The sequence below is a fragment of the Monopterus albus genome, unplaced genomic scaffold, assembly GCF_001952655.1.
Source record: "Monopterus albus unplaced genomic scaffold, M_albus_1.0 scaffold140.1, whole genome shotgun sequence".
Classification (NCBI taxonomy): domain Eukaryota; kingdom Metazoa; phylum Chordata; class Actinopteri; order Synbranchiformes; family Synbranchidae; genus Monopterus; species Monopterus albus.
This window is the reverse complement of record NW_018128020.1, coordinates 405,500-413,501: the sequence shown is the minus strand read 5'-3', so window position 1 is coordinate 413,501 and position 8,002 is coordinate 405,500.

Here is an 8,002-nt window from a genome sequence, read left to right as displayed (position 1 = left end):
ATAGCCATGTCATTTGATTGTTGTGCGTCCACTGTGGAAGTGTTGTACTGTGAACAGGAGTCAAGACAAATGTGTTTGTAATGTACTGTAATTACAAAGTATACACATTGCCATCTTAGTTAGATTAAGGTTCATCCTCTTCAGTATTGTTCTCTTGTTGTAATAAACATTGTGCATTGCATATAAAATTATTTCTGGCGTTACCCTATCTGACCACTGGGAGACACTAAAGCCTCATGATATTTCTTCAGCTTCTGTCTAATGACTATTGACTCAGTTTTAGACTCAGAGACGTGTTCTGTACATGTTGCACACTAATTAGTTACTTTTGTATTTATGTCTAAAACTCTGGCAAATTATAGAGCAAAAACCTCAGATCATTTTTTACAGTGACCTTGTCACTGTAAAATTTTAAAAGTTATCTCATCAAAGTTCAGTTAAAAAATAGCCTAGCATGTAAATTCAGAAATAGCAACATAGACCCGCTGAACAGAAACAGTTCAGCATCTACAGTATATTGTTTTGTAAGTATCTGCAAACTGGTGGAATAATGGATTTGTTGTGATCGAAATCTTAAATCTGCTGTGTTACCCTATTGCCTGGAGACTGCCAATTTGCCCTGTCCCCTGAACATTTGTGCTGGTAATGAGTACGGCTTCACAGTTAACGATAAAAAGCGGACAAATGTGTGTTGTCTGAGAACCAGAAATTTAAACCAATCTAATCTAATCTTTCAGATTCCTCACATTCTCTATGTAAAACTCAAACAGCAGGCGATATTACACTGCTATATTTGTGTGGTGCTGTAATCCAGTATGTACACTTCTATAGCAGTAATTCATCTTCAGATAAAGAAAGTCGAATTAAGAGCCATATTGTATTTCTTCATTTATTGCAGTTGTAATGACCTGTTGCCTTACACTGAGTGGCAATGAGCAGAGACCGGGTGAAAGAGGAGTCTCTGAGAGTCTCACAGCAGCTCCTGAGCCTAACCTTGGTGCCTGCTAATTTGAATGTGGAACCCAGCTGCAGGAGAGTAACACCCCGCTTCTACGAATCTCCACGCACACTAACGCTGAATAATTTCCAATATCAGGGCTGGCTAAGAGAAAGTGACAGAGAGAACACGTTTTAAACCTGAGGGACGATGCCCTGGCAAAGCCTGCTTCTTTCATCCCATCAAGGTTTTATAATGCAAGAAATGAATTCACCCTAATATGTTAGTCATAAATATAAAAGTCTAAAATCCATTTCCAAATTCAACACAGAATGTAAACATAATTAATTAGGGCGTATATGAGCCTGATGGAGACTATGAGACATACTGTATGTAGACTAAGTGACAGTGCATAACTCAGCTTCCAGACATTGAAAGCAAAATCTGACACTTCAAAAGTCTAATTACAGCAGACAGAGAGATGATTTATCACCCAGACATCAGTGTACCTGGGGGAATTGGGCCATTATGAGATAACCATAAGATAAGTAAATCTCCTATCTAATGAACATGATCTGAAACTAATTAGGGAACAATGTGGAACATCCCACGTTGTCCCATTGAACGCAGAGCATAGGGCACATAGCACACAGAAGACTGAACACACAGGCAATACTCATTTCAAACATGATGAAGAGTCAACACCACAATGGTTGTAAGGAACACCACAGCTGAACTTTACTCCACTAATTCCCTTGATTATTAAACTGAGTTTAAGTTCTAACAGTGGCCAAAGGACCCTTATGGAAGAACAGACATAGAAACTGTCATGGAGGTGAGAACATTTTCTGGAGATGGCTTGAACATTGTGTGAAGCCATAGACACTTTTAATTAACTCTGATGATCGTGGAGGAGTGTAACAAGAGAAGGGCTATACAGAAAATCTGCCAAAAGAAACAAAATCCCTCAGCTTTGTCCCTTTTTGGCCTTTAACACTCATGTAGTTTTATCTTCATAATACAAACTACACCTACTGATCAGCTCCTGGTAAATGTTGAACAGAGAGATAAGAAGAAAAACTTGAAGCTGAGACAAGGTTGATAAATTTGTGAGCAACACTGCTGACTGTGAAAAGTCACAAGAAACATCATTTATATTTATGGCTCAGAATGAAGTTATGTACTTGCATCAGGAAATCTATGAATGCAGAAATTCTCATATCCTGAAATTATCCCATCAAGTGGCTTCTTAGAAATGCTCCTGCTGGGCACAATGCAACTATTCTTCTTGTAGTAATGGCTCCCATTGGGTTTGGCACAAAAATATTTTGGATGATGAAGCGTACTTAACAACACTCACAGAGTAATGCATTTAAAAGCCAAAAACACGTTCTTTATTTTGGTTATTTTGTGGATGCTGTATGTTAATGTGACTTGTTAGTCAGAGTATATGATAACACATACCACACATTGGAGGAAACAGGACATGTCTTGCAGTTACATGCCGTTTAGGTAATATCAGAGATTTGTGTGAATACACAGCTCACCAGTGCAGCTGTCAGAATGATTTACATTCTTTGTTGCCGCTCCACAAGATGGACTTTAGTGGTTCTAAATTTTGCAATTGCACCAAATTAATTGTGTTGATCACATTTGAGTTGAAGAGCATGTTGTTATCAAGAATATCTAATTCTTATTTCATGTTTTATATTTAGAAGTGAAGAAGCTGTACATCATGAAGCTGCCGAGTTTCATAAAGTTCTGTGCCATGCCAAGAACTGAAGACTACACAATAGAACAAAGACAGGCTGCAGAAAAGGAAGATTCATTGACTAAATAAAAGAAGGCTGGTGAAAAAAAAAGAAGAAACAAATAAGACAAGAGCCGAGAGTGGATGCTGCACTGCCAGAGCAACTAGAGCACTTTCAACAATCAACAGAATCCTCTGAAACAAGACACTGGCAAGATCAAGGAAAGTGAAGGAAAGCATTGCTGCAGCAAAGCATCAGGCAAACCTAGGAGGGGAGAAAGTATAGGAGGAGGACAGTGTTCCCCTACTAAGAGGTCCTTATGAAGCAGCTCTGGGATTTTTCTCAGCCAATCTGTATCTGAGCCCCTAAAACTCTCCTTCTGTTTTTACAAAGCAGTGGCACACATCTGGTCTCCCACACCCACATTGTGGGAACCATACTCTGCCACTTACACTAATACATAAAGAGAACATGAGGTATAGAGTGAAATTAAAAGGACATTATATGTGGTGAGCAGTTTTTTGTTTATGCTGTTAGCACAATTTTAAATACCATAAGGTTGAGGTTTTCTGACACATGTTGATGTGTCTCACAGAAGTTTAAACATATAGGCAAAAATCTAACAGAAAAAGTGACAGAAGTAAAGCAACATGATGAACTCCACAGTAACTGAGACTAAGTCTACAGCGATGCTAGCAGCTCTTCAAGGCCACACATAGGCATAGCGGTGCTTCTACAGTAGCTAACTTTAAATGTTAATGTCATCATGGTGACATCTTACTAAGGCAATGCCAGCATTTAGGTGCAATATTTACCATGCTCACAGTCTCAGTAAATATGCTGGCATGCTAACATTAAAGGCAAAGTACAGCAAAACTGTATGTCATCGTTTTGCAGATATTTAATCTTAAAACTATGTATTGGACAAATACATGCCATGTATAAAATGTAATACAGTATATAATGTAATAAAATACATGTAAAAAGAAAGAATAAACCACATTATTAATAACCAAATTGTGGTGTAAAAATGTTTTCTTTAGCTAACTTCTCTCACTCCTTATTTACTCCTGCAACACAAGTGAAATATCTTGTTGAGATATTTCAGTCAGGACCAAAGATTAATGGTGTGACAACAGCATCCCTACAGAGCCATGAAACTACAGTAGCATGGTTAAACATCTACATGGGGAGGTGACCGTGGTGCAGTGGGTAGAGCAGTCATCTCCCAACCCAAAGGTTGAAGGTTCAAATCTCAGTGCCAGCAGTCCATGTGTTGAAGTGTCCTTGTGCAAGATGCTGAACACCCCCCCCCGTCGCCCCCAATGGTTAGAGCCATCAGTTGGGGTGGTGCTGCAGATGGCTGCCATTGGTTATGTACCACAAACAAATTCCTTGTGTGTAACATACTTGGTAAATAAAGGTGATTATCCTTTTCTTTGTCAAGTTTCCATCACAATAAAATTATGTTCAAGGCTGTAGATTATCTATTTAACATACAAGATACAATAAAACAGGAGTTTTTAGGAGGAATTTGTTTTCCTTGAGGCAAGACCTGTACAGCTGCTGTATCTCATTTGCATATACCAGCATGTAGAGAGTATATTTGCACGGTTTATCTCAAAACGATAACAATTTGCTTCAACATGTGAGTTCCAGCGGGAGCAGATTCATTGTGTTTCATACAAATTTAATAAGGGGAGCAGTGTTTTTATATATATTATACACCCTGGCCCATAAAATGAAACATCTGAAATAACTCCCATCTGTTTATAAAGTGAAAATACAAATTAGATGCAACACTGTATCATTAGATAAAGGAAACCCACTAGCAGTGAGCTGCATATGGTATTCACTTATTTTATGTCTTCCTGATGAGTAAATTTTTTACTTATTCCTGAATTTGGAGTGAGCCAAGATTTTGATTTAACATTTCAACCCAGGAAGCTCATCACTTGTGATATTCACTTAAGAACATGGGTAATACTAAACTTAAACCAAATCAAGTTCAAATGTCAGGAAAAAAATGGACCACAATCATTGTTGTTGAAAAATAGAGCTTCAGTTTGCCTCAGCAGTGCATCTGTGTATAATGTTAAGTTGCTCTCTGCTGCAGTAACACAGAAAGAATGTGAAACAGGCCATTTTCTCACACCATCATCCCCACATCTCTCCATCAAGGCTGGCTGAAATAGCCAAAGGACTTTAATGAAGGCCAGCAGGCTGTTAAGGAATCTGCTAGTTGCTGTTTATTGACCACACTAGTGAAACTCAGATACCTTAAGTCTCTGGATGTTATGGGGCTGTCTTGGCTGACATGCCTCTGCAACATTGCGTGGCAGTTGGGGACAGTGCCTCTGGATTGGCAGACCGGGGTGGTGGTCCATCTTTTTAAGAAGGGGCGCCGCAGAGTGTGCTCCAACTACAAGGGGGATCACACTCCTCAGCCTCCCTGGGAAAGTCTATGCCAGGGTACTGGAGAGGAGAATTCGACCGATAGTCAAACCTCAAATCCAGGAGGAAAAATGCAGTTTTCGTCCTGGCCGCGGAACACTGGACTAGCTCTATACCCTCTTCAGGGTGGTGGAGGGTTCATGGGAGTTTGCCCAACCAGTCCACTTATGTTTTGTGGATTTGAAGAAGGCATTCAACCGTGTCCCTCGTGGCACCCTGTGGGGGGTGCTCCGGGAGTATGGGGTCCAGGGCCCTCTATCGAGGGCCATCCGGTCTCCATATGACCGGAGCAGGAGCTTGGTTCGTATTGCTGGCAGTCTGCTTTTTGCAGACGACGTTGTCCTGTTGGCCCCATCAAACCAGGACCTCCAGCGTGCACTGGGGCGGTTTGCAGCCGAGTGTGAAGCGACTGGGATGAGAATCAGCACCTCCAAGTCCAAGGCCATGGTTCTCAGTTGGAAAAGGGTGGCTTGTTCCCTTCAGGTTGGTGGAGAGTTCCTGTCTCAAGTGGAGGAGTTTAAGTATGTTGGGGTCTTGTTCACGAGTGATGGAAGGATGGAACAGGAAATTGACAGGCAGATTGGTGCAGCTTCTGTGATAATGCGGTCGATGTACCGGTCTGTCATGGTGAAGAAGGAGCTGAGCTGTAAGGCGAAGCTCTCGATTTACTGGTCGATCTACTTTCCAACTCTCGCCTATGGTCATGAGCTTTGGGTCATGACCGAAAGAGCAAGATCCTGGATACAGGCGGATGAAATGAGCTTTCTCCACAGGGTGGCCAGGCACTCCCTTAGGGATAGGGTGAGGAGCTCAGTCACACAGGAGGAACTCAGAGTAGAACCACTGCTCCTCCACATTGAGAGGAGCCAGCTGCGGTGGTTCGGGCATCTGTTTCGGATGCCTCCTGGGCGCTTTCCTGTGTTCCGGGCATGTCCCACCGGGAGGAGGCCCTGGGGAAGACCCAGGACATGCTGGAGGGATTATGTCTCCCGGCTGGCCTGGGAACACCTTAGTATCCCCCTGGAGGAGCTGCAGGAAGTGTCTAGGGAGAGGGAAGTCTGGGCATCTCTGCTTAGACTGCTGCCCTTGCAACCCGGTCCCAGATAAGCGGAGGAAAATGGATGGATGGATGGATGGATGGATGGATGGATGGACATCCGGTTTAATTTTACTGTGTGTGTGCTCTCACAGAGTTGTATCTCGTATTAACAAGTCAAAGGAGTAGTTCAATATTTGCCCGAAACCTCAACAGTGGGCCCACCACCTGCTGGAGAGGCCGTAGGGGGCCCGTGCGTTGTGTTTTGGGCAGTGGCTGGGGCCGAGTGCCCGGCCGACCCAAACCTCAGACACCAACTCTGGTTCTTGGGACTTGCTTTAAACTTAACAGGTTTAAAAAAGAACTGTGTAGAATCACACTAGGCAGAGAGGATCCAAATGTAGATACTCAGGTACTGCAGGGAGCACATGTTAACCAGTTTAATTTACAGACAGAGAAAACACAGACCAGAAGGCTGAGGAAAGGTCCAAACAGGGGACACTGTCCAAAACTAGGGAATGATCCAAACACCAGGAAATAACTAAATAATACCAGCAGCACAGAGGAGCAGAATTCTGATGCTAAGGGATCACAAAAGCTACAGTGTGCACAAAAGACAGTCTGGCACTGAACACAGGTAGCAGACAAGCTTTTATACTGAGGGAGCTAATGATAGTAAGTGTATACAGCTGTAGGTAGTGTAGGCAGTGTGTGTGTGTGTGTGTGTGTGTGTTGGGGGGGTGTTCTAGAAAAGTCTACAAAGCACTAGGGCGAAAATAACATGGAGCAGATACAGGTTCAGGACTGGGTGTGATGGACTCAAAGTAATTTGTGAGCAGCCAACTCACATGGAGTAGCCACCTATTTAGCTTAATATATTTGATGTTTTCCTCCCTTCAGAGCAGGATAATGGAAGGTTCTCTTCTGCACTGCACACTAGTCAGTTATGTTAAACTGCTGCAGCGAGGTAACTACTACACGAGTCACAAGGTCTAATCTTTTAATTGACCTACAAAGTTCAGAAATACAGATGACTCCTGACCTTCCTTGTGCCTTGTCAACTGCATGAGAGGAGGAAACAGATAATGCGAGTAGACAGCTCAGGCCTGTGCAGCCACAGCTCTTCATTTATACATGACATCATTTGGGCACCTCTCTCTTTGCATGTCAGAAAGCCTGAACCTCTCACATCCCAGAGGAATCAGCGAATGGTGTAATATGCCACACAAACTGAGTTGGCAGATCATGTCAACTCTGAAGTTGATGCATCAAAATCCCCAGAGGTACACATGGCATAAGTGCACTTCTCAAAACTTCTACATTTCCATGTGCAGTACTTTTTTCATTGTTGCCTGGTGAAATTTTTACCAGCGACTATATTTAGGATGTGATACTTTGGACTTGAGCAGTGTGAGCAGTGCTGCAATTACTTGCAAGAGTTCCTTACATATAAAACTGGAGTGGGAAGTGGAGAGAAGAGACAACAGAAATAATGAACAAAAACAAGGTCTCGATGCAACTGCCACAGCAGAACACTGGATACTCACTTTAAAAATGCACACAGTATAATTCAAATATAATTAAAATGTAGAATTTTACTCTTTAATACGGTTTCCAACCAATCATAAACTATTTTTGTAAGAGTTTAAGTTTTGTAAGTGTCCCCTGTAAATACATTACAACACCCCAATTTGTCATCTTATATTGTTGGTCTGTCTGTTGACAGTTTTATTTATAAATATCCAAAAATTCATATCATTTATATCTACTGTGGAAAGTATTTCTCTGTACTTGCAGATGCACACACTGTTTTACAGTCACAGT